This window comes from Strix aluco, chromosome 1 (assembly GCF_031877795.1).
Source record: "Strix aluco isolate bStrAlu1 chromosome 1, bStrAlu1.hap1, whole genome shotgun sequence".
In the NCBI taxonomy this organism is placed as follows: domain Eukaryota; kingdom Metazoa; phylum Chordata; class Aves; order Strigiformes; family Strigidae; genus Strix; species Strix aluco.
In genome coordinates this window covers 30,445,479-30,467,082 of record NC_133931.1, presented here as the reverse complement: position 1 = coordinate 30,467,082, position 21,604 = coordinate 30,445,479, and the positions used below count along the sequence as shown (strand labels likewise).

The 21,604-nt window shown below is 35.0% G+C and overlaps 1 protein-coding gene across 9 annotated transcripts in view; it reads left to right on the top strand.

The window, feature by feature from the left end:
• The window catches only part of RALYL (RALY RNA binding protein like), a 408,271-nt gene that overhangs the window by 43,056 nt on the left and 343,611 nt on the right, over positions 1-21,604 (top strand). Inside the window, exon 1 of one of the 9 annotated variants that reach the window (XM_074816697.1) lies at positions 16,983-17,098. The exons of the other annotated variants lie outside the window; for them this stretch is intronic. The gene's annotated coding sequence lies outside the window, so the exon portion shown is untranslated. Of the gene's footprint in view, positions 1-16,982; positions 17,099-21,604 lie in introns of those variants that run through there. 9 annotated transcript variants of the gene reach the window in all.

The window sequence follows — 21,604 nt, the reverse complement described above, 5'->3', positions numbered from 1 at the left end:
GGCTGCAACTGAGGAACCCAGAAATTATGAAACACCTGAACTAAGGTTACTCAGGCAACCTGAATTATCACCCCAGGTGTGTATTCATTTTGATCCAGTCTTTCACTCCACCACCACGACATGCTTTTTTGCATTCTACGTCTCCATTCAACTCTGGATCTTTACAGGGCAAAAGCCCTTGTCCTCTGCCCTTGTCACGTCCTTCCTCAGGACCAGAACTGCATGTCTGCTTCATGGTGAAGGATTAAAGACTTTCAAGCGGTTTTCAGTAAACAGATTTTCATAGTGAGCCTTTTTCTTGCTCATGTCTTAAGATCTCTGTGTGAAAACACAATTATATGCCTACCTTGTTGCTTAATGAGTTTTGATAAATGTCATTGATTAAATACAGCATTGTGCCTTATTTTCTGCCACAGAATTTTTTTAAAAAAAGTATTAGTTTAGTCTGTAAAGCCATAGCATGTAATTTAGTGATAAATTATTCTGTATCTCTTTTACTATATTACTAACATATTACAAAGGCATTATAATAAGCAAAGAAGAATAATTATATGCAAGTGTATACATAAATGTAACACTACACAGATTATGAACATTTCACTGACTTCATCAAAGACATCAAAATCACCAAAGCACTGAAAACACATTAAAATGACATATTTTGAACTGCGTTCTACTATGAATGGTTTGGTGGGGTGTTTTTTTGGTCTTGTTGGTAGAGAGCAAAGTCATCCTTGATAATGTGAGACAATTGTTGTTGGTTATTAAGCTGTATTTCCTGGTCCATGTCTGTTAGTAGGAGAAGGATGAAGAACCATGTAGTGGAAATTGTGAGGTACGTGATGATACGGGAAATGTTCCCTCAGACAGCTGTTTTTCTGCACAGAAAATCTTTGTGAAGAGACTGCAGAGGTTTTGCTTGTTAAAGTACTTTCAGCTGAAGTAGTCCCAAGCCTTTTTTCTAGAAAGCATCAACTCACAGGCACTGTAATATCTCGCTCAGTGCTCCACTGCACTTTGGTGAAGTTTTGCGAAAGAATTCTTCTGCTGGTAGCTTAAATCATTACAGTCTTAGCAGGGATTGTAATGCTGCCTGTTCCCAGCCTTAGCAAGTGTTTTGTTGAAAACCATGTGCTATATGATGTTAAAACTGTCATGCTAGAATGCAACCCATTGTAGAAATCAGTGTCTTTGCCAAAAATCAAAGAAATCAACACTTTTAGCAAAATCAACATATTACAGTCATCCACATTAACAAAATGAAGGTTATATTAATTCATAGATAAGTGTCCTTTCTAATAGCTTATTAAATGGTAGAATTGTTGTGGCTGTGACAGTAAAAGAATACAAAAGTGACAACAGTTCTTCCTACAAGCATCTTTAGATAGTTACATTCTGTCTTCTTGACATCAACCCATGTCATTCCTAGTTTTAATATGCATACAAAAATAGCATATTTTTCCTACCTCATTAGCACAACAGTATAAAACCCTGAAAATGAAAGCTATACTGGCATTTTTTTTTTAAGAAAAAACTCAGATGAAGGAAAAATATGTATAAATCTAATACATCTCTGTCTAGGCTCTATCTGTTGCATGTACTAAAATAACATGAGCTTGTATTAAATATCTTCAAACCAGAGCCAGATGAGAACTAATTTCCATTTACCACATTAGTAATGGAAATATTTTAACCTTTTATGGAAGAGCAGATTTTTTGAATAGTAGTAGCTTCCAAATCCTTTCTGTTTCAATGTTTAACTCGTTTGATTTTGCAGTTTCACTAAAATTATAAAGAAAGATGCATATTGTGCAAAGAATAAGGTTATGGAGTGTCTGCAGAAACACATGGAAAGAGACAGGAGAGTTCATGGAATTATTGAATAGCTCAGGAAGAATATAAATTTATTCATACCTGTGAATAGATACATATTTTTAATCTTTGGTATCAATGTTACTGCAATTACAAGTGAGTTGCAGATATGCTAAAGACAATAGCCTTTCCCTCTTAGTGTTGATCACACAGGACAAGTGCCAGGTGTTGTCTCAGCTCAAAAATAGCACTACAGATCTCTCCACGACTACGTCTGTAGACACCACCTTCCGAAGAGAAGCTGCTTTTAAATCCTCCTTGCACCCACTGATCAGCCAGACAGTTTCTTTTCTCCATGAGAGGATGAAGTTCAGGTTGTGCCTGCCCAAAGACATCAGGCTCCTAGGCATACCAATTAATTTAATCTAGCTTGGCCCATCATAAAGACACATCACAAGGCATTAATACAGGAAGGAGACAGACCCCTGAAGGTGCAGGACTAGGGAAAACCTATTTATCCTGAGGCTGTTAATGGATGAGATTGATCTAAATGTTATCTATACTGAAAGAGTTCACAAGTCTCTGGCCCCAAAACCTTCCTTTTGCTTGTGAGCCTTAACAGCTGTACTCTTCATGTTCACAAGAGAGAAAACATGTCACACACTGCAAGAGAAAGAAAAACCTGATTTGCTGAGGTGAGGTGCATTTAACAAAATGCTAGATAAAGAATTTTCAAGGCTGTTATGGAGGTGAAGAGTAACTTTTGGAAATTATAAAGAAATGACAAAATGAACAGAAAACTAGTCAAATGTTAAATAAGGTCTCCTACCTTATTTCACTGGAAGAAGACAACTATCAATTCCAAAAGCTTCATGAATCATACAACTTAAAAAGTATTCTATAAAATATTTTTGGATGGAAGGAGCATGCCAGCTTTCATGAAGTGATCTGGAATTCATGAAGAAATTTCATGATGATGTCAAAAGCTGTTTTCCTGTGGTTCTCAAATAGACACCTAGATAGAGTTTCTGAAAACAACCCTCCCTCTCTACGTCAACAGTGAATTTTCCGTGCTGCCAGAGGACTGTTTTTCTGCTTTCTGCTCAGGGCTAAGAAGGAAAATCACAGAGGGGAGAAAGAAGAGAGCTGGGAAATGGACAGGAATAATCAGGAGAAACAGAAGGATAATTAACATAATTATTTGTCATCACTTGGACAACTATATTTCTCAAAAATATATTTCTTGAGGTAATCGGATAATTTATATCCAATAATTTATATCCAATTAGTAAGAATTGTGCATAAAATGAGAAAATAATTTTGGATGAGTGGAACCTGATTGTTTTGAAATAAATATTCAAGAAGTATATCTATTGCTCTAAGAAAAATCAGCTAGAGTGGGATTTTCTAAAGATTTAGCAAAGAAGTTGGTCATAAAGACATTTTGTCTCTCTGATTTCCCTAAATGTTTCTTGAAAAATAGAATGAAAATTACTGTATATAAAGATTGCTTTGTGTTTCTTGGAAGTCACCATTCATTTTCCAAAGGAACCAGTACAGGAAACACAAACTGGAGTTAGATGTGAAAGAAAAAGAAGACAGTCAAGGCAGTAATAATATTATCCTCTCTTTTGTAGAGATGAGAATGAATTGAAAGTCCGTTTTAGAAAGCCGGGAAGAAAGATGTGGTTTTTTGTGCATTGAATTCTTCAAAGTCATATACAACCACTAGCAAAGGTTTTAAGGGGCATCAGACAGTCAAAAGAAAAACTTGTTTTGTTCTTAACAAATCTCAATACTTTTTTATTTTCTGTAGTTGATGTTTCTGCTTAAGATTTGGATAATTTTAATTATATTTTACTGATTAATTGGTTTAAATTGGCAGGAAATATGGTAAAAGGGATGACAAGACTTATTTCTGTATGATAACTCTGACATTACAAAATAGTTCAGTTTGATTATAAAGGGCATGTCTGACGTTGAAATTTAATGAATTCTGCTCCATCTCATGCAACCTGTACAATCTGAAACTGATAACTGCAGAAGGCAAACTTCCTTCTGCTGGTGGTACTAGAAATAAGCATATATAATCATCCAGACATTCAATGCTTGTATACTCAAACCAAATTTTCTGGATTCTTGTAATGGAGCAGTGGTATCCCTGAGTCTTGCCACCTTTCAGGAACATAGAGCAGAATTTTGGCAAAGTGAACTGCAAATGAATGATAATGAGTGACCCGAGATTAGTTTTTCACCTGTTGCATGGCCCCAGTTTAAAATTGTATAAAAGGGCTCCACACCTTCATGGAAGCCATTTGAATGTTTCTTGTTTACAATGAGCTCTGACAACTTGTCTCTGGTGTTAATGAAAAATTTCATCTCACGTCTGAACTATAGAATTAACTGGGAAATGTCAAAGCTACTTGAAAAGTCTCTGTAGCAAAGATTTCTCTGAACAGGATTTTCATAAACAGTGAAAGTCAATTAAATACTTGGTATAAAAATAAAAAAAATCATAAAAACCAACGTAAAAGTGTTTGGAACCCACCTTCCGTAGCTAGCAGATAATGCAAATTAGTGGCAATTGCTTCCTCTGAGCCTCTGGGAGGGAGAAAATTAGCAACACTAAAATGAACACCTTGCCTAGATTTTTGTACCTTTTGAGCTTCCTGTAAGCAGCCTGGATTTTTAATTTAAAAGACTTAATAAATGCTGAACATTTTTTGAAAAGACCCCAGGATGACCCTCACCCTGTGCTATGAGGCTGCACTTTCCTGCTATAGGAGTGGTTTCAAATGTCCAGACCTTCAGAGAGATTAGGTAGCCTCTCCTCTGTTCTAGCATCTAATTTTTTCAACGCATAAATATGCATGGAGATAGAAGCAAAACTAACTGTGTCATTAAAACAATTATTTGAAACTATATGCCAAAGAGAGTAACTCTATTGTAGGAAACATATGTCACTTTTGCTAGCAGATTCAGTTTTCATTTCTAACCCAATTAAAAAATATTTTGTTGAGAATAACTGTTACTTGCAGATTAACAATCCAACATTATATGTCTTTCAATTAATTAATTATGAAGGATATTTCTATTCTAGGTCCTACAACGTAAGGATAAATCTCGGCTTCAGTGATGTATTAATAAGCAATGCCAGAACATGTAATGATTCATTGCTTTCATTTAATGACTCGGAAATATTTGATACTCTTGAAGTATTAGGAATGTTCCACCATCCCTCCATGCTCAAATTTCTAATATATTTTAAGGAAAGGAGCTTGAAACTTGGGGTATATATTTTTTCTTGAAACTTGGGATAAATATTTTTATAAGATTTAATAAGAAGCTGAGTATCTTTTCAACATTAAATATGACTGACTGAATTATACAATGGAAAATGTTATTTTTAATTTTATATCTATTTAACTAGAGATTGCTTATAATGTATGGGTTATCTCAAACACAACACATGATAAAAATTGTCAGATATACAGTGGTGCTATCATACAGATATTTTTGCATTTCTCACATGTCTTGAGGGAGTGTCTTCTAACTGAGTAAGTGAAAAATGCTGACATTTGGTATTTACAGTGGCTTTATTTTTCTCTTCCAATGTGTGTATTTTCGGTAAGGGTGTTTATTTATTAACCCATTAATAATACATTGCCCAACTCATTAATAATATTTTGCCCATATATCCTTAAATATGCATTATGTCCTCTTAAAATTATTCTATCATAATTTTATATTTTGTTGTCATAAAACACCAATACATAACAGAATTGACTATAGATGAATAGCAGTACTTAGAGCAATGAACAATGACAGAATTTAATTAATGCTTCTAATAAATAGGAAGAAAATGTTTTAATGTGTGGGGTTTTATCCTTTTCTTAATGTCACTATTTAAGCTCATGAAAAAACCCTCATCTTATAAAAGTGAATTGTTGGAGCAAAATTTCAAGTAAATATTTTCTAGAAGACCAATAAATAAATAGTAAAGAAAACACTATAAATTAAAATACCTATATAATGGATTTTCTTGGACGAATTTAATTGGAGAAAAAAACCTATCAATTTTAAAGCTTTTTCTGTTGGGTGCTCTAGAAAGTTTATCTTCTAATGCGTCTCTTTTGATCATTGTTCTAGTTATTGTTAGCTGTTTTTTCTTTTCATTGTTTTTTGTGTATAAATTTGCAAGTTCAGTTTTTCCCTTCCTGGAACCTTTCACAAACTTTCTTGGTTTTATGCATTCTATAGGACGTGAGGAGTTGCATGGATTTTATTCTTACTTTATCAAAATAAATAATGGATCAGGCTCATGTTTTGATCTGCCTTTTGTGAAATCTGGAAGAAAAAGTAGAAGGTGTGGAAATAAGTCAAGAGCCATCTACAATTGCCTACACCTGTTAGCCAGTTTTCTGTCAAGAGTGGGGCTGTCTACAGGAATCTAACCCTAAAATAGTACTTGATATTGCCACATTACTTTTCCCAGAAATATTTCAAAAGCCACATAGCACAGGCAAGAATGATTTCCCTGGTCATAGAAAACACACCTAAACCTGAAGTAGTATCTCTAAATAAACAGTTTGAGTTAACTCTGAACAAAAAGTCTGTAATAGGAAGAAAAGGTACCATGTCCAGTTGAATCTGCAGCAAGAGTCACAGAAGGCCAAGTACTAACACAGAGATTGCAATTTGCACAGGAATACATGGTTTAAAAATTGTGAATTATTTGCAAGCAGTTAAGTAGTACTTGTTTCAGTAGTGCTGACAGACTGTTACTCAGTCTACTTGAGTAACAGTAAAAGTTACTCGTGTTGCTCTTAGCTCTAGTAAATATCTTTCCCTGAAGCCTAGATTTTAAAAGGTGATTGCTTTTCTTTTTTTTTTTTTTAATCAACATCATATGCATATATCCATGAATATATACAATTTAAAATTAATCTGTTTAAAATGAAATTTGATCTTGATAGTTACATTTCTGGCTAAAAACTATTTATTTACATTTTTTATTTAAATGAAAATCAGGTATTACTAATTTAATTACATTCAAAAACAGAATAAACCCAACATATTCAGTATTTTTATTTTCGTACTTTACAGCAGCAAAAAACCTCAGAATTAACAATTTTTTAACTTATAACTAATGTCTTTCTTCAGTGAGACTTTTCTATGTCTTCACTGGTTTGGATTTATCTAATAAATAAGATGAAAGCAAATGTTTTTTCATTTAGACACATTCATTTGAAGCTGAAGGACAAATAGAGGGAGAAAAATACAGGAAAGATTTTTTTATATATATACTTTGGAAAATAAAACAAAACAAACAACAAAAAAAATGGTGGGAGAGGATGGAACCTGTTAGTATCCAAACAGCCCAAGTAAGGAGCTCAGAAAATCACTTAGTCCAAACTGATTTTCAGAGCTGTGAGCTCAGACCAGGCTGCTCAGGGCTGCATCATGTTGGGGCTTGGAAACCTCTGAGGATGGAGCCAGCACAGCCTCCCTGGGCAACTTGCACCCTTGCCCAGCCCTGTCCCTCTGTGACAAAGCGTTGCCATCGGTTCTTCTGTCTTTGAGGTAGAATCTGAAAGAGGGGAGTGATAACATTTCAAATGACAGGAATAAGATGTACTGAAGGTCATGGGTAGGGGACTTGAGGTCCTTCTCAGTTTGGCTCCTCACACATCATAGGAGCAGACCCTGAAGATGTTTATGTAGTGAAAATGCAGGACCCAATGGAAACAATTTCTTATTCTTCAGATTCAGTGTAGAACTAGAAAAAAAAATCTTGACTTAAACATTATACTATTGACTAGAGTAGTGGCAAACAGCTGTTTTCAAGGGCAGTATCTCCTGATTTTCTCTAATAGAAACAATATAATTAAGATGTAAAATACTTATGTTATTTCACATTAAGACTAGACCTGCAAGACTTAATGTATTACATTAAAAAGCTAATTGAATTGAAATTTATGACCTGGTGGTCATTTAAGTGCTGACTTATAAAACACTCTCCATTGTATCTGCAACATATAGACTAAAATTCCACAGAATATTTGTGCTGGATTGATTTACGAAAGTATATAAAGTGATCAACTTTATCAAGCAAAGGGAAAACTTACCAAGTTTGTTATTAATTCAATGGACAAGCTTAGTTATGAAATCTTACTTCATTCTGTAAGCAAACTGTTGAGGTTTTGCCCTTTTAGCATTACTTTAGCCATGTTATTTAAATTCTTGTGTAATTATAAACCACACTTTCTCAATAACACAAAGATTCACGTCATTAAGTTTTAATTAATAGCACAGACTGATTAGCAGTGGCTGAATACCATCAAAGTGACTTCTTTAATCTTAAGTGACTTCTTTAAACTTTTTAGAAGTCTGACAAATGAATAAATGTGTTCAGAATTCAACTTAAAAGTCTCACAGACACAACCTATACTCATATTATTTCAGCTTTTCAGTGTCTGTGGATGTAAGATTTCTCCAGGGGAGATCAAAATATTATTTAAGAGGAAATACGTGTTATGTCTATCACATGTATCTGAAGTTATTGTATTTTATAGATCTCAATCTAACAAATTTTAGTTGTGAAGATTCTTTCATTATATTACCAATCTGTTACAAAATTATATTATAATTTATATTCTTCTAAATTTTGGTGGTAATGGCTGTTGTATAAAATCTTTTAGAATATTTGTGGAAGCTGTTTACTGTCTAGTATATTAATAGAGAGGTAATATTATAATTTTACAGCTAGCTAAAAACAACAATAAAAGTCACCTTTATTTTGTGACTCTCTCCTCTAGTGTGCTCTTGTGATGAGAATAAAGTAGTCTGTTAAATTTATGGGAAATCTCTTTATAGGGAAACAAGACTTTATAAAATACTTAGTTTGGTGAGCAATTAACATTTTTGACTTAATGTAGGATAAATTCAGTATTTCAATAAACTGACTTATTTAATAGTTCAGTTTTGGAGTTAAATGTAGAGAAGGGAAAACAGCTATCACAGTAATGAATATGTTTTTGTTGAAATAATTTATTAAAATTCAGACCCAGAGTAAGAGTGTACCTGCCTTCTGTGATTATGTTCCCTGCAACACAGCATACTATAACCACCAAAATAATCTGAGTTCTCATTTACAGTTATGATTGAAAAACATTGGATTTAATGATTAGGAATTCACAACTTGAAGCTATTTGAGATTTCTGTGAAACTGAAATGCACTCTGCAGGAAAGAAAAAAAAAATCTTTTCTGGAAATAAGTTCCTTTCCATTTAACTGGTGCCGTAAAGTGCAAGAGGAATAACACCTGAAATAACTTTATAAGGTTTAGAATGCTTAGAGTTCTGTTCTTATATTTTATTACCAGCAGTCATGTATCACTTTTTATTATTGGTTGTTTATGGTTCCAATTCCTCAGCCTCTAGGCCCTGCCACCATAACTTCCAGAAATATTCTGCTACCAGAGTTAGCATAAGATATGAGACATTGTTATCCAAGAATAAGCCATACCTCTGGCTTATTCTTGGAGGAAATGACATGGTAGTAAAACAAAGGGAAGAACATGAAATGGACCCTGATGGCCAACGTTTTCTAACTCCCTAAGGCTGGGTGTAAGTATGAATTGTGTGAACAGCTCTTGGCTCAGTGCCCCTGTGAGGCTTGGCTGTGTACGGGCACCCTCCAGTGCACTGGTGTGTCGAGAAGGAATCTGCACATATGGGCTACACCACACTGAGCCACTGCACAATCAGTCAGATCTGTGAGCAGGACACTTGCAATTCATCCAAGTGCTGAAGGTCCATGGCTTACCATGTAGACATGGACTAAGTGACTGAGACAAGATCCATTGTGTAAAAATATCATGCACTGGGTAAATGTTCTTTAGACAGTGTTTGGGTAAACACAGTGAATACAGCCAAAGAAAGAAGAGCAGCGCAGCTTCTTCCCCAGTATAGGACACTGGATGTCAATGATGGAGAGCTGCAGGTCTCACAGCTCACCCTGGTTAAATGTTTCAAGGAGGGACACATGAAAACCATTCCAGACAAACGTTTCTTGCTCTGCAGGGCTTTCCACTGGAGCAGAAATGAAGATAGAGGCATTTGTCTTACATTTTATTTCCCTCCTAGGCCTCATTCAGAATTGTAGGTAGGCACTCTCTGAATTCAGGAATTGCAGGTTAGAAAAAACACTGGTAATGCATTTTATTCAATAACTTTTGACATGAAACACTAATCTAGAATCTAGAATCTAGAATCTAGAATCTAGAATCTAGAATCTAGAATCTAGAATCTAGAATCTAGAATCTAGAATCTTGAATCTAGAATCTAGAATCTAGAATAGCGTAGCATAGGAATAGAATAGAATAGAATAGAATAGAATAGAATAGAATAGAATAGAATAGAATAGAATAGAATAGAATAGAATAGAATAGAATAGAATAGAATAGTTCAGATTGGAAGGCACCTTGAAAGATCCTCTGGTCCAAACTTTCATGGGAAAGGGCATCTAGATATTGGCCCAATACTAGCAGGGAATTCGTACCTACCTCACCCTATCTAAGGGCACTGGCCATATGTACATGGGAATAATCATAATTATTATTAAACCCATATTATTGTTGATTTTTTTTTGTTGTTGAGGAATTTAATTTCTCCTTCTAAAACAAAGGAGTTACTTTTGATAGAGTTTCTGGGAACAAGGGGAAGTATGCTTGCTGGTTGCATATGTGTGGGGTATGTGAGAGCTGTAGGTATTTATGGTGGTTTTCATGTTGAAACCAGATCTAGTTACAGCAGTTCTTGAGTAACTGAGAAGCAGCAATCAAGGCTTGACCACTGCTTTGAGTATAGATATATTATGTTCTGTCATATTCACATTGTAAGCCCTCTTCTGGATCTGGCTGTCACATCCTCTTTCAGATGCAATTTAGATTAAAAATGTTCAAGGACTTCATTTTTGAAAGCACTTAGACAAAGTGAGACCAATAGTAGAATGCTCAGAATATCTGATTATATTACATTTCTAATTTCCACTTGTGTTCAACCCATGTCAGCTGACCCTTACATACTATTATGTATCTAATTTCATCTGTGGGTGCTTGGATAATTCTAGTTTGACTGTACATCTCCCTTGTTTTTCTTTAATATTTTACCTTAGTTTAAGAAATCATGCTGATGTGGCAGTCAAGAAACTTTGAAGAACCAGGCTGCACATAGGGAGAGTTGCTTTCAAAGCATACTAACGCTGACAGTTCAGTTTCATTTTGAATTGTGAAGGTCTAGTTTTCTTTGTAATCATGCTAGGCATTTGATGTCGATATTATCTTGTGGTAGTGTTCCATGAGTTAATTATATGTTAAGATGGTATTCTTCTTTGTCATGAAAGTATATGTGCTGCAATAGCTCTCTACCTAAGCATGGGAAACAACCCTGCAGATGCTACTCTGCATATGGAAAAAAAAGAAAAATGTCTGCTGAACTTTCCATATAGAGAAGGCAAGTTTTACACTTAAAAAAGAGATTCAACAGTATCTTAGATTAATAGAAATACAATCTCCAGACTTTAATATTTAATGCATAACAACATTCACCAGTGGTAATACAGCAATGATAATGAACTGCAATAAGAAATATACAATTTTTTTTCCCTACTGATAAACCTTTACAAGACAGGTTGCAATCTCTCTCCCTCTTATTCGCTTTTGGTTTTGTAGCATGAAATGTAGTATGTATAAACTCTATTTAGAAAGATAATTTGCCACAAAATTTTTTGCAATGTGAAAGGTTACTTATTCACAGAAAGTCAAGCAGTAAAGCAGAAAATGTCTGTGTGAATGAGATTTTTTTGGGTGTATAATGTCATATTCTCTGCAGTACAGGAGGAACTAAATGCTGTTAGAAGCAGTAAAACTCATTTCTTATTATTATTGTAATACTGACCTTGGCATTTTGTAAAACAGCCCCCCATTTAAAAATAAAAAATGAACAAAATAAATGAACTGTTCAGATTACAAAACAAATGCTTAAGAGATACTTAGGGACCAGTAAAGAGGACTCTAATTTCCTGTGTTTTTCTGTCCTCTAAATGGAGTTTTGAAGTATAACATCATACACAGCCACTGGGAATTTCAGATCCATAGAACTCTCTACCTTGTTTCAAGCAGTAGAAATAAATGTTGGAGATTTTACAGCAAAGATGTTAAAAAAACTAAGCCCTCCTATTAATCACCCAAACCATTACAAGCCATATCAATATGTAAGAAAACAAGAAAAATAAAATAATTTAAAAATAAATAAAAGCACTTTAAAAGTACCCTAAATACAACACTGCATAGCAAAAAAATCCCCAAACCTGAAACACTTCCTTCTTACAAGAAAGTGCACTGTGTTTTCCTGCTCCTTATAACCCTTTGAATGTACAAAGGACTGGATATAGTCTCACTTGGTTGTTTGTGCTTATGTCATGGGCTTATCTTAAATGACTCAGATGACTTATGTCAACCAAACAAAAAAAGACAACTAGTGTAAGAGTGAAGACGGGTATGGTATCTTTCACTAGGTGTCTGCATAAAAAACTAAACCATCATTATATCTCACGGTGATGCAATCATTGACAAAATGTAAGGTGATGCTAATATATATGTAAGCTCTGCTGTCTCTGTATGATGGGTACTTAGCTAGTACATAAACAAGCACCTACATGTAGGCACCTAACTTAAGTGTCTTAATTTTTGAGCTGAATCCTACTCTTTATCTATGGAGATTTATATAAAGTGTTGTTTATATCAGAATGTGAAATTCAAGATTTCAATGACATAGATAAAAAGGATTTAACATATTACAGATATAAAAAAATCTCCATATCTAACAGATATCCACCAATTTAATAGAGGCCCAGTGACTTGATTTTATTAGTTGAATGTGAAATTCAGATAATGTTCGTGGGCTTCATTTGGATTAAAAAATCAAAGAGAAAAAAATTACATCAAGTTCAATATACATTTTTTATGTAAGTGTGAGCTCAAATCCAATGCTAAATGACCTCTGATTTTTATGTGGGGAGAATAAGGGTGCAAGGCTTCTTATTTACAGTGATAGATTTTTCTGAATGAACCATTTTATCAACAGCTTCTTACAAGTGAAGAAAACTGGGAGAATGTAATGATGCTTATAAAAAATGATGTCAGGAAATTTCTGGGGTTTGGGAAATGCACAACAAGAGACCCCAGTCAACTGGCTGGAAAGTTTGATTTCACACAAAATACAGGAGAATTAAATGAATGTTTCACAGCTGCTCAGTTCAGACTCTCATTTTCCATTCCAGATATCTTGCAAACAGACACATTTCTGGGCATCTCATGTCACAGATCAGTGCTTCAACCCTCAGCTTGCATAGTAAATGACTGATTCTTACTTAGGTCTCAGCCATACCCCAGATTTCTGTTCTAGTCAGTATGGAGGTTAAAGCATGATCCAGCATGAATACACCTGTGCATAAAAAAAAACAACACTACCTATAGTGCACTAAAAACTCTTTTTTTTTTTTTTTTAAATACAAAGGCAAAGTACGATTGATACAAAATGCAGTCAATAAGAACAATTTGCCACTGTAGCATAATTTTGTATTAATAAAACATCTTTCTTGTGGATATACATTTTCTCTCTCTTTCTGGAAACTGTTATACTTTATAAAAGTACTCTAATATTCACTGGATGAAAGGGAGAGGGGCTAACATTTGCCACAAGGCTGAGGGTAGTAGCCTTAGATATAGCTAATCAAAATCTATGTTTGTGGCTACCTTAGAATGTCAGGATGAAAACACCCAAGTTTGGGTTTCCCAGTGAACAACAAGACAGCGCCTGTTTTGAGGTACTTCTCACTAGCTCATCCTATTTCTTCTTCTGCTTTGGTGCTAGAAAACTAGAACTGAAAGTCATGGATGTTCAAAGAACTGAAACTAGAACAAATGTTCAAAGTGACAAAGTGGCAAAAATGGTCTGGACTCTTCCTGTTTCTCCCTGGTCTGGCAAACACATCTAAATAATACCCAAAGGGCAACATTTGCAGCAGTGGAGCTGCTTTGTTCCCCTGACTGAATCATTGCTCAATAACCTTATCTTTAGTAACAATTTCCCTTTTTCATGTTGTGCAGGCCCAGCGAATCTTAGGTAACATGGCTTCAGGCTCAGTACAGTACTTAGGCACACATCCTGTGGTAGATTTACTAAGATACAAGAAGATTAATCTCAAGGGCAACACACAGAATCTTGGACAAGTCTCTTACAGATTCACTTTTAATGTTATCACTTCAAAGGATCATTTCTCATATCCAGTCATAAATTTCCAAAAGACTATGTCATTAAAATAATAAGAATTAGGTCAAATATGGGATTTTGGCACCTGGTTAAGCAATATACAACAGTTGTATTGTCTCATGTTGGTTATAAAGATCATAAATTTACAGGACAATATGGACATGGAAAAGCAGGGTGAGAGACTTTCAGGGTGTGGATGTTCTAGTGCTACCAGCTGTTTCATACCTGCTTTTGCTTTGAATATTACTGTGCCTCTTGATACTGCTATAGAAATGACCAAGGTTTTCCTCTTGATAATTCGTTCTGATTAGTTTTTTTGGTTTGGAATAGATTTTCTTATTGAATATAACTGGCTGTTTTTATTGCTATCATTAACCACTAATCCAAATTTTCCCTTCTCTTGCTCTTAAATCAAAAATTGAAGTAGTCCACACCACAACAAAAGAGTTTTTAAAATATATAATTTTAAAAATTTTAAATTTAGAAATATAAAATAGGGAGAAATTTCAATAAAATATTTGTTAAAAAGTTCACCTATCACTTTCCGATAATTTCCCTGACTGGAATAGTGACACCATGTTGGCCAGTGCTTATAGATCTATGAAGTAGCTTTTCTTTCTAAAACATTGCAGGGACTGCTCAGGTAGAGCAAATTCCTGTCTAACATTTTCAGATTTTTATAAGCCACAGATATCCAAATTAAAAAAATCTTCAAAAGCTTTTAAGAATCGAACAATGTAGATGGTGGTATAAAGATTGGTACTGAATCTGCATCAGCTTAGACTTATTCTATTCTAGTGTTGAAATTTTACTTTGTCTGGAAAAGAACAGAAATACCAGAAACCTGTGTCGTAAAACATGACTGGCAGTCACATGTTGAGGATGAAAAAGTAATTCTACATATATGATTTCTTTCAATTACGGGAAATATGTGAACTTGTGATAGACGATGTATTCAACCCACTTCATAATAAAGAATGGACTGATACAAAGATTAATGAGAAGGGTAGAATTTTAATCGTTGTCTTTTTATTCAGCAAAGAGTTGGTCCTGAATATAATTACACGGATAAAGAAAGTCTGCCTTTTTGAAGAAGAAATGGATTTTTTTTTTTTTTTAACTGACCCTTTTTGGCATTTGCTGGAAGTTTAATTCCTGAAATAAGAGTTCTCTTCTACAAACAGAGAGCAGTGTTTTAGCACAGAGAGTTACCACTATGTTATTTGAAGAACTGGGAATTATTTGTATTTCTGTCATGAAATGAAAATTGTTCTGAAACTAGAATATCACCTTGAAAAGGTGAATAGACTAACTTGTTAATAACCATCTTCAAGAGCTGGTCAAAGTGGACAAGAAGGGTCTATCAGAGCAAGAGAAATCCCCAAGGAAAATTTTACCGACTCTGACTTTTTACACCTAAAATCTCCTCAGGATAATAATAACACTGTGTCCATTGCAAGCAGCCCCCTGGCCCACAGGAACAGCAGAGTACAGAAACTGGCAGAATGGTTAATTCTGCTCCTCATCTTGTCATGACTTTTAGTAGGACAGAAAGGCAAAATACATTAACCATTATTCTAATATAGCAATGAGTCAAGAAAATTATGGGGTACTTCTTTAAGTGCTTAGATATGCAACTGAAAAATCAGTCTTAACTGGGATACTCATGTAGTATGAGACTTGTGTCTATAGAAGTCAGAGGTCATAGCATTCCTTTGCTTCAGTTTCCCTGTTTTTACAGTGAAGGCCTGATCTTTTTTTATTCCTCTTTAAAATTGTTGCAATGGTGACTTGACTAGTAATCACAGATGACTATGAACAGCTAAAGGACTATGAAAATATGAAGTTTTTGTTCTTGTTACTGTTTTTTATGTTACATTGTTCTCTCATCCTCCCTACTAAGTATGAAATATAATTTGTACAATAAATGTATTATGGCCTTAATCCATGATATTATAATTTTAGAAGCCATAACGGTGTGCTTTACTTACTTCATAAATATACATGGGTAGCTAGATTTAAACTCTTTTTCTAATTAAAGTGATGGGGTCAATAGTTTCCCTTCAGCTTTCTGGTTTTGTGTCAGCACAGAGCTTTCCTGAGGCTTACTCCCGGAGTCAAAATGTTCTTAACACTGACTTGGGAGCAGCATTAGCTCCCAAATAAATGCATCTTCTCTATTAAACCCCTAGACCTCCCTTTATGCTCAAGATTAAGCAGAATCTCCTATCTACTGGGGCTAACAATTCCTTTCTATTTCAAGATAAATTAAATTCAAACACAATAAATATCAGAGGCAAAACAATGCAATGCAGATTTATTTGTATGATTATAGCCTCATATAAATTTATAGTTCTTCACAATTTTTTAATTACTTCTGTTATTAAACCTCTGTATAGAATCAATAAGAGTTTGGGAGAAAAACCCACAATGTTTAGCATTTCATAGCAAAAATAACCTTTAGCAACCACCTGACATTTCTCATCTTGCCTTGAGTTTACTTCAAAGGAAAAAGTCAGTGGGCAAAACTTGGAAATCTCAGATGTCTCCCAACCTTAATCCCAATTTAAGACTTCAGATAGCTAGAAAGGTTTCTGTCTTTAACTGATCATTTTCTGTGCAAGCTAGGAGAAAACAGAGGGAAAGAAGAGTGAAAAGTATCATAAAACTGAATTACTTTTTCCCCTTTTATTTTTAGCTTTGTCTGCTTTGTGGGAGCTGAAGGGTGCAGAGGGCTATAAACTTGCTTCTGCCTGTGAAAGGTAACAATTGCATTTGACAGCATCCTGGCATCCACCAAAAGGGCTTGACAAACCATGTCCTTGTGCTATGATAGTTGAAATTCCTCCTCTGATTCAGAAAAGATTCTACTTCACATTTTCCAGGTCACTGTATTGTAAGGAAGGGACATCTTAACTGTGGTGGCCGGAAACAATGATCTTGATAACAAGGTATGTAGAGAGAACCAGATGTTCACTCTAATATGAAGGCTTTTATTAGATATATATTACTTCATTAAGGAATATCACCAGTTTGACCCATAGACCATATTCCAGGCAAACTTCCATACAATTTGTTGTGTACATATCAGTCAGCAGAAGTCACAAGTTTCATATTACTTAGTTCATCAGATTAGTCTTGGACTTTCTATATTTAAAGTAGAAGAGCAGTGATATCAGTTCTTTATAAATACATTAGAATTTCATTCTTACTGATTTCAAAACTGTCTATCAAGACCAAAAATTCTATGCACATATTTTTAAGACAGAAGTTGGTTTTTTGGTATGCAAGGTGATACTATTGCTATTTAAACTGCGTGTCTCTTGAAATGAAAATGATAACTAACCAGCAGCTAATAATTTATCAGCATCTTCAGGATATTTGTTAAGAAGTGGTATTCCTCCTTTCTCTGACCTAAAGGAATTCTCTCAATGAGTGCTCTTACTTAAGAAGCTTTTAACTGAGAAAAAGCCATTAAACCAGACTGTAGTTAAGTATACATTTGGCAGCTAAGACTTCTTGCACATGATGGTTAGGAGAATCTGCAACACAGATCCCTGCAGATTTATTCCCAAAACTGCTGAAACAATGGGAAGTCTGTCATTATCGTGTAGCAATTTGGGCTCTGCTCCAAATGTGAAAATTCCTTTCAATGTGTGAATACTGCAACTGTATTGAGTTGATTATTTGTTATGAAATTTAGGTGTTTGCTTAAAGTTGTTTGCTCAAAGTTACTGGTGTCATGTGAAAAATGTTAATGAGAGAAGAAGAGGACTAGGGTTTCCAAGGTAAAACGAATAGGACAGAGGTAAGACAGTGTAGGAAAGGAAACTGGTGAGCAGCCCACAGGGAGTTCTCCAGAATCAGCTTTAATTAATGTTCCAGTCCACAATCCTTGTACAAAAGCTGAGATCTGATAGAGATTACTAACAGCATAAGGCTATCCTTTATCATTTTAACTCAAAGGAATACATCATAAATGAGATGAATGTCATCAAAGATTGGAGTAATAGAAATGGCCTGAAGTATAATCGTGTAAAAAGGCAAGGCCAGGAATGTGGGGTTACTTAATGAAACCTCTAATTAAAAATTAAGTGCTTATCAGTAATAGATCACTGAGAAAGAGAGGGCCTTCAGGATCATCCCAGAAATACTATCAGGCACAAATATTTTGCAGCCATGGAAAAGACAAGTGTGTAACTAAAATTTATCAGAGATGTTTTCAACAGAACAAGGGTATAGCTATACTTGCTGACCAGCCACAGGCAAGGCCTCATCTCAAATACAATACTTTTGTTTAGAAAATGTGATTTCAAACTTGAATAAGTGCAGAGAAGGATTGCAAAATTAATGATAGGGAGACAGAATCTATGATACCAGGTAAGTGTGAAAGGGATCGTTTCATTTAACCTGAGGCTGAGAAGAGAGAGAATTGCTTTGTGTAGGTAGAAGAGTACATGTAAACTCTAAGGAAAGAAGAAAAAAAAAACCCAAACCATCTGAAATATAATTTATTCTGAGCAGTAGAAGAAATGCATCTAGAATGTGCCCGAATAAATTCTGATGGGAAGTTGGATACTGGATCATTAAAGCACTGGGGTTCTGAAAACACTCCCCAGAAGTAGTGGAAGAAAAAAACCCTTAACTACTCTCACAGTGCTAGAGTTGGCATCTGTGAGGGATGGCACTTGTTTTCTCTTGTGACCAGCAGGAAGCTGGATGTGCTTTGGGGAAGCTGGGGCTCAGCCATTTTCATATCAATGTGGGAACAAAAAGGTGGGGAATTCATCAGCAGATGACAAAATCAGTATATTATGTATCCCTTCGGATAGTTACTTGTATGCTTTAATAGGGGTTCAGAAGAAATTTCTGTGAAGGTCAAGCAGGCTAAGACTGAAATTTCTTATTTGCTTTCCTCATAGTATCAAACATAGATTATTTTCATAGTATTTTGCAAGCTGGTGATACTGCACTGTTCCAGTGGGTTCAGAAGTCCTCCAAAGTTAAACATCTGCTACCATAGTGGTAGCATACTGATTTCCCAAATCCCAGAGATTCAAGATAGCAGATGGAGACTAAATCTCAGCAGATGAGGTCACTTTACCTATCACAGCCCTTTTTATCTAACAAGATTCATAACTGCACTGAAAAATTGCCAATTCTTTAAAATTAGTTTTTTCAGAAAGACCTATACTGTCCAATGCTGAACTTAGTTTCTGAACATCTGAACAGCTACAGCTAAGTCTATAAATAAAAACTGTGAAGTGATATTTAATTCCATTACTTCAGTGGTTCATCCTTTCATCTACGACACAACCAAAAGTATAAATTTGCAGAAATAAATATTTGCCTTTTTTTTTTTTAAAAAAAAAAGGGGGGGGGGGGGGGGGAGTAACTGAATGGTTCTAAATAAAAATAGAAAAAGATATGAGTGAAAGATTACTCTAATTTTTAATTGAGACTGTCAGTATCAAAGTTCCTTCTTCCAGCAAGATCTGTAACAAAAGAGAATGCACGATACTGAAAAATGTTTACAGGCTTGTTAGCTGAATATGGCAAGCTGATCCTGGCATTGCTAGACTCACATATCTGGAAATTTAAGTAGTCTCAGCAAATGGAAAATAGTCCATTAAAGCTTCAGTGACTATCATTAGGGTAAATTAAGTCTTTAATATGGTTTCCTTTCATGCCTTTTTCAGCTAGTAAATTTAATTCTCAATAACAGTTTATTTCTTGAGATGTAAAAGTCAATGTCATAAAATGCCATTTGAAATTTTTGAGAGTCCACTATAACTGTCTTTTAAGTTTTCTTGACTAGCACAGAAAATATGGAACAACTATTAAACTGCTGTTCCCCTAATAAACATTAATTATAAGACAGCAGGTAATTAATCACTGATAATGAGCTATAGATGACTTTTAATGGTCAGCTAATAGTGTCATGGGCCTTTAATACTGAAAATAATTAAAATTAATGACAGATTGTATGGTGAATATGCATGATAAAAATGTGCTTATGGTTCAAAAAGCAGGCACCCAAATATAGGAGGAATATCTTTCCCTGTGACCATGACACTTTAGGTTAGTGCTTAGGGCACTTTCAAGGGGGGAAAACATGAATTATTGTCCCAGTTTTAAGGATCATTTGAAACAGGGCTTGGATTTGGGTTACAACTTACTATTGTTGTTTTTTCCTCTGAAAGTCAAAGTCTAATCAGCATACTGTAGTTATTCTCCATTGTTGTTCTTCCTGGTACAAGAAATCTTTAATTATAGCATGGAGAGTGAATCCTTAATGGGAAAGAAAACTTTTCCATCACCTTTCCATTTCTGGAGCAACCTATAGATGATTACTAATGCACTCTTTATAAAACAGAGATGTGACTTGAAATCTCTCCCTGTCTGCAAAGAAAATGTAATTCTGGCCTTTCCTTTTGTCCTGGTTTTGGTTGGGATAGAGTTTTGGTTTGGATAGAGTTTTGGTTTGGTTTTTTTAATTTCCTTCTTAGCATCTAGAATGTGCTTTGTTTTCGATTCAGTATGGGATTTGATACAAGAGGACTACTGATAATGTACTGATGTTTTCAGTTGTTGCTAAGAAATCAAGGACTTTTCAACTTTCCATGTCCTGCTAGTATGCAGGTACACGAGAAGCTGGGAGGGAGCACAGCCAAAACAACGGACCCAAACTGGCTAACGGAATGTTCTGTATCTGTCACGTCCCTTTTGCTTTCTCAAGCTGTTTTTCTTAGTTTCTCGCAGGCCTGGTTTCTCGTCTCTCACATCATCATATATTGTCATGCTAAGTATATGTGCTTATATAACCCAATAAGGGTTGATCGGGAAGCTCACTCTGGCTTCTGGGAGTGTGGTTTCAGGATTCTCTCTTCTCTGGGATCACTAGCCAGGAACAGACTGGGCATTGTTCAGCAGGTGGTGAGCAATCATTGTACATTACTCATTTGTATTTTTTATTATCACTATTATTATTATCATCATTATTTTAATTTTACTTTATTTCAACTATTAAATTGTTTTTATCTCAACATGTGAGTCTCCTTACACTCATGCCTCCAACTCTCTCTCCCATTCTTCGGGGGCTGGGGAAGGTGAGTGAGCGGCTGCATGGTGTTTGGCTGCCAGCTGGGTTTAAAACATGACACCTTCCTAGATGATACCAAGTGTGAAACTGTTCTGTAATGTTCTGTCTTTTGGGGAGGAAGAGCAGCTCTTTAACAGAAACAGAGTTATGGCCCTGAAAGGGTTTTCAAAGCCATCAACAATTTGCACCTTAATATTGTTCAGAATGAAAAGGCTTGTTTGCACATCCTATCCTGTTGGGTCACTTCAGCACCCTAGCATTCAGTGGCTAGTTGTTGGGAAAAAAACTCTGCCCATGTACACTCTGGTAGCCTGAAAATTTGCCAGTTCTGGTAAATTCTCTCTGGCCTGATAGG